This window comes from Mustela nivalis, assembly GCF_964662115.1.
Source record: "Mustela nivalis genome assembly, chromosome: 6".
Taxonomy (NCBI): domain Eukaryota; kingdom Metazoa; phylum Chordata; class Mammalia; order Carnivora; family Mustelidae; genus Mustela; species Mustela nivalis.
Genome location: NC_139025.1, coordinates 150,209,319 through 150,225,144, shown reverse-complemented (window position 1 = coordinate 150,225,144; position 15,826 = coordinate 150,209,319). Strand labels below are relative to the sequence as shown.

At 46.9% G+C, this 15,826-nt stretch overlaps 1 long non-coding RNA gene across 1 annotated transcript; it reads left to right on the top strand.

Moving 5' to 3' along the window:
• The first annotated feature begins 5,399 nt into the window (after positions 1-5,399).
• LOC309867326 lies at positions 5,400-9,362 on the top strand. The gene is made up of 3 exons (XR_014313111.1): positions 5,400-5,627; positions 7,162-7,298; positions 9,282-9,362. It is a non-coding gene; the product is annotated as an uncharacterized lncRNA (long non-coding RNA).
• Positions 9,363-15,826: the final 6,464 nt, after the last annotated feature.

Sequence of the window (15,826 nt, the reverse complement as noted above, 5' to 3'; positions counted from 1 at the left end):
AAACTAATTATACACCAACTCTATGATCCAGGAATTCCACTTCTAGGTGTTGACCTGAGGGAAATGAAATTACGTCCACAAAAGGACTTACACAGGAATGTTCATAGCAACTTCTTCACAATAGCCAAAAAGCTGGAAACAACTCAGGCATCCATCAATAAGAAAATGGGTAACAGTGCTATTTTCATAAAATGGAATATTACTCCAGATTTAAAAAAAAGAACAAAGTATTGGTACATGCAGTAACATAGGTGACTCAAAACCATGATGTTGAGTGAAATAAGCCTTACACAAAAGAGTACATTCTGTATGATTCAATATCTATAAAGTTCTAGAACAGGTAGAACTAACCTATGGTGGAAACAACCCAGTGGTGTCCTCTGAGAGGCTGGGGGCAGATATTGACAAGAAAGTGTTCGAGGAAACGTTCTGGGATGATGGTAGGGTTCTACGTCTTGTTCTATGTCTTGGGGTGTACAAGTTTATGTATTTGTGAAAATTGGGCAAATGCACACTTAAGATTCTGTGTTTCATTGCTTGTAGATTTCACTTCAAAAAAACTAAAAACAGGGGAGCCTGGCTGGCTCAGTTGGTAGAGCACGCAACTCTTGATCTCAGGGTCATGAGTTCAAGCCCTGCATTGGGTATTGAACCTACTTAAAAATGAATTTTGGGGGGGAACGCCTGGGTGGCTCAGTTGGTTAAGCCACTGCCTTTGGCTCAGGTCATGATCCCAAGGTCCTGGGATCGAGTCCCACATTGGGCTTCTTGCTTGGCAGGGATCCTGCTTCTCTTGCTGCCTCTGCCTGCCTCTCTGCCTGCTTGTGTGTACTCTCTCTCTCTCTGGCAAATAAATAAAATCTTTTAAAAAATGAATTTTTTTTAAACCATAAACAATACTGAGCTCTAGTTAAAGATAAATATACTGAAGTAACTAGGGGGAAGTTACTGATGTCTGCAATTTACTGTGAGATGCATAAAAAAATAAAATGTATTGATAGAAGGATGGAGAGGTGGAGAGATATAATAAGGCAAATATAATAAAATGTTAACAGTAAACATTGGGGGATGGTATAGGGCTTTTTTCACTGTGAAAACCATTGTGTTTGAAATTTTTCATTAAAAATGTTGAAAAAGTGGGTACCTGCGTGACTCAGTCAGTTGAACCTCTGCCTTCAGCTAAGATCCTGATCTCGGGGTCCTGGGATCGAGCCCCGCCTCGGGCTCCCTGCTGCTCTGCGGGGAGTCTGCTTCTCCCTCTGCTCCTTCCCGCACTCATGCTCTCTCTGTCTCAAATAAATAAATAAAATCTTTTTTAAAAATCTTGTAAAAAGACATATAGCTATATCATGGAGTAGCATATGAAATTTATGTGAATTTTATCACAGACCTGTACCCCTGGGGCTAATAATACATTATATGTTTATTAAAAAATAAAAAATTAAAAAAAATTATGTGAATTTTATATGCTAGAACAGGAGTGTTCCAGACAATTCTTGAATATATATTTCCTTTATTGGTCTGAAGTGCCCCTTCTTCCCAACACTTAACCATAGTGATTCCCGCCCCCACCCCCTTTCTCTTGGGAAACAAAACATCCAGCAAATTGTGCCTCGTGGCTCTGGTTCTCTTCGTAGCCAAAGATTCTGATTCTGGCAGTTTTTTTTTTTTTTTTTTAAGATTTTATTTATTTATTTGACAGACAGAGATCACAAGTAGGCAGAGAGTCAGGCAGAGAGAGAGGAGGAAGCAGGCTCCCTGCTGAGCAGAGAGCCCCACGCAGGGCTCCATCCCAGGACCCTGGGATCATGACCTGAGCCAAAGGCAGAGGCTTTTACCCACTGAGCCACCCAGGCGCCCCTGATTATGGCAGTTTTAATTTGCTACTAGAGACTCGAGAGGACTGCCCACTGTGCCTGTCTAAAAGAGGTAATCAGGTTAGAGTTGACTATTTAGAGGATATCAAGGCCTCTGGAGGACAGATCCTTCAGCATTCGCCAAGTGGAGACACAGCGGGGACCTGAGGCTGGAAGGCCCAGCACCCCACAACAGGCACTATGCAGAGGCTGACTTCGGTCTGGAGCTGGAGGTCTTTGGAGGGAGGAAGCTTTTTATCCCAGCCCTTGGGGGAGTAAAAGGAAGAGTTGGGGTGGGGTCTGCTGAGCCCATGCTGGGGAGCTGAACATCAGGGCACCAGGCCAATGGGAGCCTCCCAGGTCTCTAGGGGCCCTCCCTGCCTCCTGGCCCACGGGCTTTTACTCCTAGGTTGGATGATTGCTCAGTTAACCTGAGAGCCCAGGGGACCAGCCTGAACTGCTCTTGCTGGAACTGGCAGGGCTTGGAGTGGGGATAGGGCTGGCTGGAAAAAGGCGGTATCCATGGGCAGAGACAGAGGAGGGAAAAGACAAGGACGACTTGACTTCTCTCAGCTGAGGGCCAGTGGCGGCCTGCCTGGTCAGCCCACCCTGCGATTAGTGTGGTAACTGGGAGTCGTGAAGATGACAGGAAAGGAGAGTGGATGATTAGGGGTGCCGTGTTCCCCCAGGGGCCTCCAGGCCTGGAGTCCTTGGATTTAAGCCTCTCTGACCTCGTGCCCATGGCCATGGGTCACCCCCATTCTGTGTCCTTGCTGGTTACATCTATTCTTTGAGTGTCTTTGTGTGCTTTTCCTGATTTCTTTCCTTAAAAAAAAAAAATTATCCCTCATAAAAAAGTAATATGTACTGATCATAGAAAATTCAGATAAACAAATTAAATAAATGGAAATAATCACCCAAAGGTAACCTCTGTTAAGCCTGCGATGTGTTTTCCTGACAATGTTTATTTCCCAATGGGTATCTACCTAATTTAAAAAATGAGATTATAATATGTGTTCTGCTTTGTAGCCTGCCTTTTCTACTTAACAGTGCGTCATGGAGGTCTTTCCTGGTCATGAAATACAAGGAAATAATGATCATTTTCGCTCGCTGCTTAGCCTCCCAATAACACGGATGTGCACTAAGTTGTTTAATCTCCTCTTAGTGGAATTTAGATTCTTAAAGTATTTTGCTATTATGAACAGTGCTGTGACTATGAACATCCTTGGACTCAAATCTGCCCTTGTCTGTGATTTTTTTTTTTCTTTCAGGAATTCTTTGATGTGGAATCATTCTCTTAGATGGAAGGCAGACTGCTTTAAAGTCTTTGTTGACTTTTTTTTTTTTTTTTTCTGAATGTAAGGGACATCTGATGTGCTTCCCTGCTCAGAATTCTTTGTCCCGCTTCTTCTAATAACAGCCTTTTGTTTTTCCCTTAGGGAGCCACACCTCCCCTATACTCTCTGGCCCTTGTGGGCTGTCAGTCACTATGAACCTCTCCTCTACAGGGCTGAACTTGCCACTGGAGGCAGCCAGAGTACTCTCTTCCCTTGCCTGCATGTTCAATTCAGAGATGGGCATAAGATCCAAAGAGAGTTAATCAGAGTACTCCCTGAGACTTTATATGAAGCTTCTGTGAGAGGGGGCTTTTTCTCTCCCTTTTTGATCAGAAGCCACAAAGATACAGGCTTGAGGCTCTAAGAGGCCATATTCCCTGCCATGTAGATTGAGTATCATGAGAATAAAGCCAACACAGTCAGAGAAACAGTCAAGAAATAATGAGTCAGAGCCCTGATGGTCTTAGCCATGTCTTGAATCCAGCTATGCCTGAAGCCATCCCTCCCTCGGTCTTCCCAGTTAACTGAGTCAATGACTATCCTTTGCTTGTTTGTTTAAGCTAGTTTTGTACTAGGATTTTGTAAGCTAGTTTTGTCCTTGGATTACTGTCACTTGTAAATGAATAAAACCTGAATGATACACCATGCTGTCCTCCTGAAAAGTGACACAAATGTACACTCCTGATAGCATGGGATGAGAATGCCGATTTCTAAGGACCTGCTGCTTGTCACCCACATAAGAGTATATCATGGAGATCTCACCTTGTCACAGTCAGGAAGGTGTGAGAGGGACACAGCATAATCCCAAGGAAGTGGGACCAAATGGGGCAGCTGACAAGACAAACCTAGATGATTAGAAAATTATTCCTTGGGATGCCTGGGTGGCTCAGTGGGTTAAGCCTCTGCCTTCGGCTCAGGTCACGATCCCAGCGTCCTGGGATTGAGTCCCTCATTAGGCTCTCTGTTTGGCGGGGAGCCTGCTTCCTCCTCTCTCTCTGCCCATCTCTCTGCCTACTTGTGATCTTTCTTTCTGTCAAATAAATAATTTAAAACTTAAAAAAAAAAAAGAAAGAAAATTATTCCTTAGGATTCTACATGAAATGAGCGTATTCACAGGCTACAGTGAGTGGAGTAGTTCATGGATACGTAGGTCCTGCACTGATGTCTATTATATTTAAGAACAAGTAATCAACAAGTAAGAATGACAACACAACAACAGCAACAACAAATGCAGAGACATCTGATTGCCCATATCCCGTAGCGTAAAACCACAGAAACCGAAAACCCGAGGTGGCAAACTAGCAAACTAGGCTGTATCCAGCCGAGGAACATGGTTTATTTAACCTGTCCACTGCCTTTAAAATACTGGGAGAAGGAACCTGAAACTCCTGCAGAAATGGCTGAAGTCAGGGCTGGAGCAGGAACAGTTCCCTTGGGAATGAGAGACATCAAGTTGTGCCTGGAAGGAGAAAGGTGACCAAAGGCAGCAGAGAGATGTCCAAAACAAACAAACAAACAAACAAACAAACAAAAAACTTCCCAGAGAACCATCTCGAAGGGGTCTGCTGGCCAAAGGCAGTACAATTTGAGCATCAGAGAAGAATAAAGGATGTCACTGATTACACAACATCGAATACAGAAAAATCCAGCCGTCCACAATGATGCTACAAAAGGAGAACACTTTGTCATTTCAGTCATTCCCCCATTATCTGTGGTTTTGGTCAACTGCAGCCTAGAAGGAGACGATCAGAAGACCAGTAGCAACCTAACGCTAAGCCACTGGCCCTACGTCTCCCACTTCGCTTCATCTTGTCACACGGGCATTTTATCATCTCACCTCATCACAAGAATGAGTACAAAACAATGAGGTATTCTGAGAGAGAGACTGCATTCCCATAAGTCTTATTAGAGTATATTACTTACATATGATATATTATATACAGTATCGCTGCTCTTATTATAATTGTTCTATTTTATTGTCATTCATCTCTTACCGTGCCTAATTTATAAACTAAACTTTATTGGAGGTATGTATGCCTAGGGAAAAACATAGTATATTTGTGGTTCAGTACTATCCACAGTCTTAGAACATACCCCCAGGGACAAAGAGGACTATGGGATTGGCCAAAGCTCTTATACCAGCTCCTTACTCTGAGAAATGTTAAAGACAAAACATGATGCATTTTTTTTCTGTCTTCCAGGAGGAACCCATAGTTCCAGTTTCAGGAAAACCACGTAGCCTCAGTTGGTAACACAAGAAAGCTCTTCCATACTGAGCAATGCCGGCTTGTAAATGTTGAAAGCATAGCAACCCCCTCTTGCGATCCCTAATGAAGTAATTGATTAGGGCAAAGTGTACCAATGGAGGCTAACTCATCCAGTAAAGTGTTTCTGAGGCAATGACGATCTAAGGAAGAAAATACGTAATTATAAGGTAAGGAATCATCTCAACCTAGTCTTTCATCAGACATCTGTACTAATAGCAACAGCAACCCGGGCCTTCTGAGATCACAGATTAGGCATTCCGCATCACCCCACGACACGTTCTTGCCAAAATGCTAACATAAATTTAATTCAGCCTTTAGATCTAACTTCCAGTTTGCAGGAAATGCAGAAGATAAATGAACAAGGTAAGTGACACCACAAGGAAACCATCAGACCTGTCTAGATAAATAGCACCGTCGACAAGACACTGGTCTGAGTTCTTCAAATTGGTGTCCGCAAAAGCACACACACAAAATAGCAAAACAAAACAGGGACAGTCTCTTCTAGATTAAAGATACTTAAGACACGTAACAATCAAAACCAATTCTTGGTCCTTGATTGGACTCTGGTTTGAACAATCCATCTAAAGCATCGCCTTTGGGGTAGCAAAAGAAATCAGAGTAAAGATTATTTGTTAACTTTAAGTATTATTAAGTAGCTACTACTTAGGAAAATATCTGTGTATTGAAGAGATACCTATTAAAGTACTTAAGGATAAAATATTTTATTAGCTCTTCTGATTTTGTTACATTAAAATACTTGATGGGCCGCCCTGGCTGGTTCAGTTGGTGGAGCGTGTGGCTCCTGACCTCGGGGCTGTGAGTTCAAATCCCACATCGCGTGTAGAGAGGACTCAAAATAAAAACTTATAAAATATATAGGCAGGAAAAAAGTAGATGAAACATGGCAAAATGTACAAAGTGTTAAATCTGAGTGAGGAGTGTATTTGGATGTGGTTGTTCATTATACCATCCTTCTATTTTTCTGTACATTTCGAGTTTTTTTTTTAAAGATTTTTATTTATTTATTTGACAGAGAGAAATCACAAGCAGATGGAGAGGCAGGCAGAGAGAAAAAAAAAGGGAAGCGGGCTCCCTGCTGAGCAGAGAGCCTGATGCGGGACTCGATCCCAGGACCCTGAGATCATGACCCGAGCCGAAGGCAGCGGCTTAACCCACTGAACCACCCACGCGCCCCATTTCGAGTTTTTTGTAATAAAAAATTTTTTTAACAGATCAAGAATATTTGACCAGTTATTGTTAAATCCGGATGTTTCATGTAGAGAAGTCCACAGAGTTATCTGGTCACTGGGTCCATATTTCTAAATGGAAACATCTGGGGAATGGCCTCCCCTTCAGTCCTTCTGCCCCGAGCACACCCTTCTGTCCACTTCCTTCACTCATTTACCTGCCTGGCCCTTGAAAGGATTTGCATTTGCCTACAAAGACCCCAATCAAACATTCAAGCAATAATTAAACCATCACTTATGGGATACAGAGAGGATGCTGTCTCCTGGCAAGGAGGCAGGACCAACTTTAGGAGCAAGAGGGTGAGTATCTCAGGACCCAGGCAACAGGGTCGGGGCCCAGGGGCCATTCTCAAGGCAGGTCATTGGCTCCGGTCATTGTGATTTTAGGTCACTGATTATGTGTGATTATTTATCCTTCCTCTTGGCTGCCCACAAACACCTTTCTGATGTTTAGGATGGTGTCCACCTTCGGAGTCTGTGTCTCCCTAAAATAGACATCAGAAACGTACCTTCCCAGTTTCCTTCACAGTTGAGGCATAGACGTGTGACCGGCGTCCACCGATCAGATGCTTGGAGCCTAGCAGTTGGGAGGTGAGCGCCAGTTTGGGGGTGGTGGCGGCAGAGCCGGGTGCTCAGCATCGGCCCTGGGAGGGCTCCCATCGACCATACTCCACTGGGGCGGCCATGAGATCTCCTTACAGCAGCTCAGCCTTGTCCCAGCGCCCAAGCCCAGCCTCTCGCCCTCACAGCGGCTTCTCAGAGGCACACGAAAGCCTTTTCTGCTTACACGCGCCCCAGTGGCTTGTTTGCAGCCAACAACTCTGAGTATCTGTCACCTAATCTGTCCAGGCCTATGACTGAAGCGTGAAGGAGAAAACATTGGTGGGAGAGAGTCAGAGCCCATTTCATCCACGCCCTCCACTTCCCCAAACCCCAGTCATTTGGGGAGCGAGCCCCACTAAGATTTGAAGTCCCAGGGTGCGGGAGTGGCCTCAGCAGGACAGGTGCTGAGTGAGGGAATCCCTGTTCCACTGGTGAAGTCTGCCAAGCGCAGTCTTGTCTACCTTGGCAATGAACTTCACGTTTCTTGGCACGGAAGAGTCAATCTTCTAAATCAGATCATACAAAGGAGAGCTGAATGCCTTCCAAGCCAGCCCAGCACATTTTCCCTGGGGCCTGTTTCAAACTTAAGGATCTCCTGTGATGAATACTTCCTTCCAGATGTTCCCAGAGCCCAAGGGGTAGTATCGCCCTGGTCCTGGGACCCCGTGCACCTTTGATCCCCAAGATTCCCATAGACCAGCTGCAGTAGATATGGGGGTGCAGGGGCGGGGAGGAGGGGAGGAAAGAAAAAGAAAACCACGCCCATAAATTTAGAATTTGGGGAGCTATCCAAATCTATTAGCAGAATGATAGAGAGGAGCCATGTCTAAACAGTGCGCTCTGACTCAACTCTGTGGATGCCATCGTGGGGTTGGAACCCGTGCCTGTCCAGGGCCCCAGCCGTCTACCCAGAGGCTGCACGCAGCACACAGGGGGCAGGAGGGGAAGACGTTCACTGCCCGTGACCCACTGCCTTATCCACTCCCCCAGCCCAAACTCCTCCCTACCCACCCGGGTCTGCCCACCTTCCTGCCTCTCTCTGGGACTTGACCCAGGAACATAATTCTCCAGGCACACGTGGAGACAAGCCAGCCACCAGCCACACTCAAACTCAGGAGCCGTCCCCGGGTGACTTGGACCGCAGATAATAATAAATAACAGCCAGCATTTCAGTAGCACTTCCCATGTGCCATGCACTGTTCTAAGAACCGCAAATCAAGACTTGGTTTAATGTTTTATTGTCTCCACCTAAGAAAGTGATGGGAAAATGATCATAATTCAGATTAAACTGCAAAGTGTGTTATATCTGTGGCCATTACGTTCTGAATAGCGTGCACACACACACACACACACACACACACACACCTGAGGAAATATTCTCTTACCACTGGAAAATAATTCTCTGCTAAAGCAGAGCAACAGCTCACGTTACTGACTAGTGAGTGAGGTTCCAACAGTTCCAACACGTCTCGGTTGTTTCATTTCCTCTTCCTCGTTCATATCAACGAGAAAAGTGTTCACCAAGTTTTACATTAAGACTACAGTGAATGGCAACCATAAGTTGGCTAAGGAGGCAAGAGTTTGGCAAAAATCAACCAAAGCGTTTGTGTGAATCAACTGTGTAGAATTTACAGTAAATAGGGGTGCCCGGGTGGCTCAGTCAGTTAAAGCGTCTGCCTTTGGCCCAGGTGATGATCCCAGGGTCCTGGGATCGAACCCAGCATTGGGCTTCTTACTCAGTGGGGAGTCTGCTTCTCCCTCTGCTGTTTCCCCTGCTTGTGCTGTCTCGTTCTCTCTCTCAGATAAATAAAATCTTCATAAAAAATTTACAGTAAAGTGTATGTTTTATTATTATTTATAAATGATGGGCCATACAGTCTTTGCATCAGTAAAATATATGTATATATGCATGCATACATTTTCCCCTACATCCTGGGTGGACCCAAAGGTTTATCTTCTTGTCTCTCACAGGGTGTTGGGGAAGGGAAGGCAGCAGAATGCAAGCTCATGGTCTCCAGTGTCCAACAGAAACCCTCAAAGTACTCGCAAGGCTCTGGGGCTTCTTAACTCCAGTTTGCGGGTCTGTGGATTGCTCATTTTTGTGTCAATTCAGTGATTCATTTAAAAAGACACTGTGTTTCATCTTTTCCTCAGCATTCAATTTTTTAGGTTTTTTCCCCTGGGAGAACTTCTCAGGTATCTAATCTACCACACTCCTATTTTTGTACTGACACAAAGGCACAGGGGGCCTGGCTAACCTAGGAAGCAGGCTTTGTTTATTTGTTTTCTCTGTCTGGCCCACAAGGACGAAGACTCCGTCATCTCTGAACAGGGAGCAAATTAGTGGATGGTACCTGATTACTGTATCATTTCCAGTCTTCTCATGAAACGTGTGGATTTAGAGTGTGAGGTTTCGGATAACTACATTGTCCTGAGCTTGTTTTGTTGTGTTTTCATTTTGTGAAGGGTATAGGTGGCTTTGGCTTGGAGGTGAATCATTATTGCTACCATCACCATCACCATCGCCACCATCATCAAGACCACCATCACCATCACCGTCACCGTCACCACCAACGTCACCGTCACTGTCACCGTCACTACCATCCTCTTGGTTCTCCTCCAGTCCCACTCAGTTTGAACAACATTCCATGCAAGGGGGGCCATTCATTTTAATTGTCACCCTTGGCTAACTGGTACCAGCTGGGTCCCTGCCTTAGTTTGCTGGGGCTGCCAGGACAAAGTACCATAGACACCGACCAGGTGGCCTAAACACCAGAACTTTATTCCTCACTGTTCTGGAGGCTAGAAGTCCAAGATCAAAGTGCTGGCCAATCTGATTCCTGGTACAACCTCTCTTTCTGGCTTGTAGCTGGTCAGCTTCTCACTGAGCCCTCCTCCCACAGCAGAGAGAGGACGCATCCCTCTGATACCTCTGCTTATAAGGACACTAGTCCTATCAGATCAGGGTGCCACCCTTATGACCTCATTAAACCTAAATTACTTCCTTACTCCAAATGCAGCCCCGCTGGGAGTTAGGGTTTCACCTTTTGAGGGTTTTTTTTTTTTGGGGGGGGGGTGGCACAATTCATCCCGTAGCTGTCCCTCTGTCCAGCTGAAGGCCCAGCATCAGCTATAGAGTTGGACAGACCCAAGTTCAAAGCTGAGCACTGCCACTTACTTTGTAAAATATTTCACCTTTCTGACCCTCGGTTCTGTATTCTGAAAAGTATATATTACCTCCCAGTTCAGAACAGCGCTATAACTAGTACACAGCGCAAGTGCAGAGGGAGCTTGCACAACGCCTGGCAGACTTCAGGGGCTCAGTAGGCAGTTTCCAGGATGTCACTCCAAATGTGGTTTTTGGCCCAGCAGCATCGCCTGACGTCAGGACAGAAAGACAGAATGCCAGGCCCCATCCCAGACCTGACAAGTCAGAATCTGCGTCTTAGCACCAATCCCAGTGATTTGAACGCACGCTGAAATGTGAAAAGCACTGAAGGACTTAAGGGGTGTGACTTGCCCGGGCTGGGTCATGAGACAAAATTCAGGGGTGCTGGGGAAGGGAGCCAGGGCCGGGCCGCACTGTGAGTTCCCTTGGCCAGCGCAGCCCTGAAGAATGCTAGATGGGAAGAAAGGAAGGGAGCCGAGTCTGAGGAATGGGGACCCCGGCCAAAGCTCTCAGCCGTGCACTTGCACTGTCCAAAGGACCCCACTGGGCAAGGTCCCCATAGCTGTGCTGCTTTCCAAGGAGTCTGCCTGCAGCTTGGGCCGGTGGTCACTGGCACTTACAGAAGGCCAGTCCTCCGCCAGTTCCTCTCTGGTCTGAACTCCTAATTGTTTGCAGAAGCTGCTGTTTCTCATCTCTGGGGTTTCACACCTGATGCTTTTTCTCCTTCTTCCCCCTTTTCTGCTGGCTCCTTCCTACTCCTCCCCCGAAAACTTGGCTTGAAGGACACCTTGAAGTAGTCGCTACCCTTCCCTTAACCGCGCCCTTCCCAGCTCCCTAGCCCCAGCTCAAGCAGCCTTGCCACCCGCAGGGAAGTGGTGTGGGGCACCTGCCCACCTTCCCCTTTGGTTTTTTGGAAAAGTTTTCTGTTGGGAGGCTGAGCTGGAGCTGGAAGGCTGCCTCTGCCACTTCGCAGAACAAGTCTCTGAATTTCTAGAAGCTTCACTCTCCTCAGTGAAATGGATACACAGTTCCCCTTGAGAATTAAATAAGATCTGGGTGTAGGGCCGGTAAGCTTTGCAGCTACTGTCAAGAGTACGAGAAATAGCACGTCTGCTCATTCTCTCAATCAGCTTACGTCCAACTACCAGTAGGATGGAGGGAAACTCAGTCTCAGTCCTTCCCGGGGCCTCCTCCCACCCTCTCCCCTCCACTGCCCCCGCCACTCACACAGGAATCTTGGCAACAATCATGATGTGTGGTGAATGGGAGAAAGGCCCTAGATCTCGAGTCCCACTGTGGACGTCAGCGATTGGCGTACTTGAGCGTGTAGGGTAGTGTAGTGGTTGAAAGGGAGACTCTGGCGTGGGTTCCCCCTCCACCACACACCAGCTGTGTGACTGCGGGAAATTCGCTTGACCTCTCTGATCCTCAGTTTTCGAATGAGGATGTTGATAGTACCAACCCTACAGAGTTGTTCCAAGGACTCAAGCTGATCCACAGAAAGCACTTTAGGAAACGTAAAGCTCATGGCACCTAGAAAAGGTTAATCCAGGGAAGGTGATTATTATTATTACAGCGCACAACGTGAGATCCCTGAAAATAAAAATCATTGTCCAAAGGCACCTGGGTGGCTCCGTTGGTTAAGCCACTGCCTTCGGCTCAGATCATGATCCCGGGCTCCTGGGATCGAGTCCCACATCAGGCTCCTTGCTCAGGGGGGAGATTGCTTCTCCCTCTGCCCCTTCCCCACTCATATTCACTCTCTCTCTCTCTCTCAAATAAATAAATAACACCTTAAGAAAAATAAATAAATAAAACCCGCTGGATAAAATTTTAAAAATGAATTTTGTGGAAACCTTTCGAGTGAAGAAAACGTCTCATGTCTCCTGTACATGCCCCCCCCACCCCCAGGATGTGATAAAAGATGCAGAGGAACAGCCAGAGGAGAGACACATGGGGCGGGGCGGGGGACTGGGTGGATCCCTAAGGAAGGAGCTTCTGTCCCTGTGCCATTGGGATGCCTGACCCTCCCCGTGTGGAGTTATACACCAACCTGGAAGCCCACCAGACCCCTGACTGGGGATTTTATGGCTGCCTCATGTTGGCAAGGTCATTTCCAGCCCCCCTCCCCTCTCTGCAGGATGGGGCGCTCCTGAGAATTCCAAGTTTCTGATGATGGGTCGGTCTCTCTGGTGAGCAGCCTAGAAGCTATCTAGGAGCCCACCCAGGGTCACTGCCCCAGGACAAAAGACGCCCCTATGACCCAGGAAATTCCAAGGGATTTAGGAACTCTGTGTCAAGAGCTAGGGTCAAAGACCAAATATTAGAACAAAAGATGCTCCTAGTGGCCTTGTCACTTAGCAATCTACAAGGGTTTTGTGGAGTCCCTTATGGGGAACTGGGACAGAGACACAGATTTATTTGATTAGGTCGCATCTTCATCTTGCTTTCACACCCAGGGAAAGATGACAAAGGGGTCACTGCCCAGCCCTGTGGATCAGGTGCTGGTTGACTTCCTTAGACTCTGGTTCTCTCTCTCTCTCTTTTTTTTTTTTATAAGACAGAGCAGCAGGTGGGGGGATGGGGGGGTAAGAAGAGGGAGAGGGGGCTCGATCTCACAACCCGGAGATCATGAGCTAAGCGGAAGTCAGGTGGGGCTCTTAACCAATTAAGCCACTCAGGCACCCCTGGACTCTGGCTTCTAATCTCAAGCCAAACAAGGCCCCGAGTCAGATCCAGCAGAGGACTGGCCCAGAGGTCCCTTGCCATCTTCCCTAGAAGCAGGAAGGCTTTCTCCAGATTCTACCTTTTTTTTAAATTTTTTTTTTAAAGTAGCATGGGGTTCAAACTCACAACCCTGAAATCAAGACCTGAGCTGAGATCAAGAGTCCGACGCTGAAATAACTGAGCCACCCATGAGTCCCCCACATTCTTATTTAGGACCTTTCCCTTTTCTGGGGTGCTCCAAGGAGCCAGGGCCCTGGGTGAGGCCTGGGAATGCTCTGGGCAGTCTGGCTTCTACTACCAAACAGGCCCTGTTCTCCCGTCTCCCTGTCTTTCATCTCTGAGACTCCACACACTGTTCCCCTCTCTGCCTCCCTACCCAGCAAGGCCCCCCCAAGAAAGCTTCCTGCTCCCTCTTATCCATGTGCCTTATCAACATCTCTTTTTAATCGGCTGGCCTCAGGCAGCCACTTCCAGTCCCCAGAGGTGAAGGAGGCACCTCTCAGGCCATCTGGCCGAGCCAGCACCTTGTCACACATGGCAGGACCACTTCTAGCCTTGGTTTTGGGGAGCGGCCCCCATGTCTGCTCAGACCGCCATTCCTGGAACTGTCTGGCTTTCTCACTGCTCCATGTACCTACACCATGTAGCTGTACCCCCCTACTCAGGACACAGGGAGAGATAGTCAAATCCACTCTGAGACAGACATACGCTTCATAAAGAAAACAAACATCCGCTTCATAAAGAAAACAAACATCCACTGGGTTCCGCAGGGTCTATGGTGGTAGCTGATCCTTCATCCCAGGTAAGCGCCCTGGGGCGTGGAGGAGCCCAGGGCTTTTGGAAGCCCTGCCTTACATTATAGAAACCAACATTTTAAAGGATTCCTCCTTCCCCATTTCACATTAAGTATAAACTTGACATAAAATTGTTTGAAATGATGGGGGACATTTCTTTCTCTTTTTGTTGCCAAAATATATTTTAAACTTTCATTGCATTTTTCATGTAAAAAAAAAAGAAATACAGAATTAGCTTTATTATTATAAATAATAAAGTGGTATGGTGGTCACCATCCCCCCTTAGAAATAAAAAGTTACCAAGATAGTTGAAACATTCTGTATTCGCCTCTCCCCTCCCTGCCAAGGAAAGGACCATCATGAATTTGGAGTGTCTCCATTTCTTTAAACGTTTCTTTTTTAAGGACTTTTTTTTTGGTTTAAGATTTGATTTATTTGTTTGACAGAGCTAGAGAGCACAAGCAGGGGGAGCAGCAGAGGGAGAGGGAGAGGGAAGAAGCAGGCTCTCCACTGAGCAGGGAGCCACTGAGGGGCTGGGCGCCAGGACCCCCGGATCAGGACCTGAGCCAAAGGCAAACACTTAACCATCTGAGCCACCCAGGTGCCCCTCTTTAAACTTTCTATATATAAATATTTACATATCTATACATTTTAAACAGATTTACATTTTTTGCATTTTTCAACTCCATCCCAGTGATCAACTTAAACGATTTTACAATTTTTGCCTTTCAGGTATTTGGTTACAAATTACTTAAATTATGATTGGTTCTGATTTCTTATCATCCCTGCAATTCTTGCAGGATAAGAAAACCTGGCCTAAAAGGAATTTCTAATGTCACTAAATGTTTAGGAACGCAGTTCATAATGTTAAAGTGATAGTGCATTTAACAAAGCATTCACTAATTTTGACTTTACAAGTTTCCTTTCATAGTTCGAAGCCAGTCATTTTTCTCTAGGTCTTATGGACGTTTCTGCAGATTGGAAAACCTCGCAGGCCCTACCCTGCAACTAGAGTTTCTGGGAGCAGCACAGACCAGGGTGGGGGTGGGGGGCCGCTGGGGCAAGAAAAAAAGGCTGCCGCTTTGCCACGCCCACTGAGCCCAGCGCCGCCAGAACCCTCTAGTGTCTGAGTTCACTTACTCCAATCAAGCGCAATCAGGCGGGTGCTACTGCTCCCCCCACCAACCAACCCATCCCCACTTTCGGGTAGAGGAAGTAAGCATTCCTGCGCCAGGAGGAACCAGAGCTGGGACTTGAAACCAGGCAGTCTGAACCTTTCTTCGAGCTGCCTTCTCTGTTCTGAGCCACCCTTGTACGTACACGGATGTGAATTTCCTCAAAACCCTCACATGGGCCAGGGATCCTTAGCCCCATTTCACAGGAAGGCAAACTGGCTCAGAGAACCCCAGGTCACCCAGCTGACTGAAGGTGCTGGTGGATGTGGGATTTGAATCCGCATTTGTGGGATTCCAGATACTGCCTGTGCTTTTAAAGACATCAAGCTGCCACCCCTCCTGAACTTGCCACTTGGTAACCAGGCCGAGTCCCCTCCTTGTCCCTTGTAGGGGCAGGGCCCTGCAAGTGTTGAAGGAAGGTTAACAAGGGGACACCAGAGGCCAAATCAGCGGACCATCACCACGATGTCCCGCCTCTGTTAGCAGGAGGCCCCTGCAGGAGTGGGAGAGAGAGAGGGAGACTATTTATTTGCAGGTCCTTGCCCCCTGCTCCCTCCTCCGTCCACCCTCTCCTCTTCCCTCATCTCCCCTGCCCAGGGCCTCGTGCTGGTGGCTGGGAACCGGCTAGCTGTTTCGCTAGCTGCCGATAGT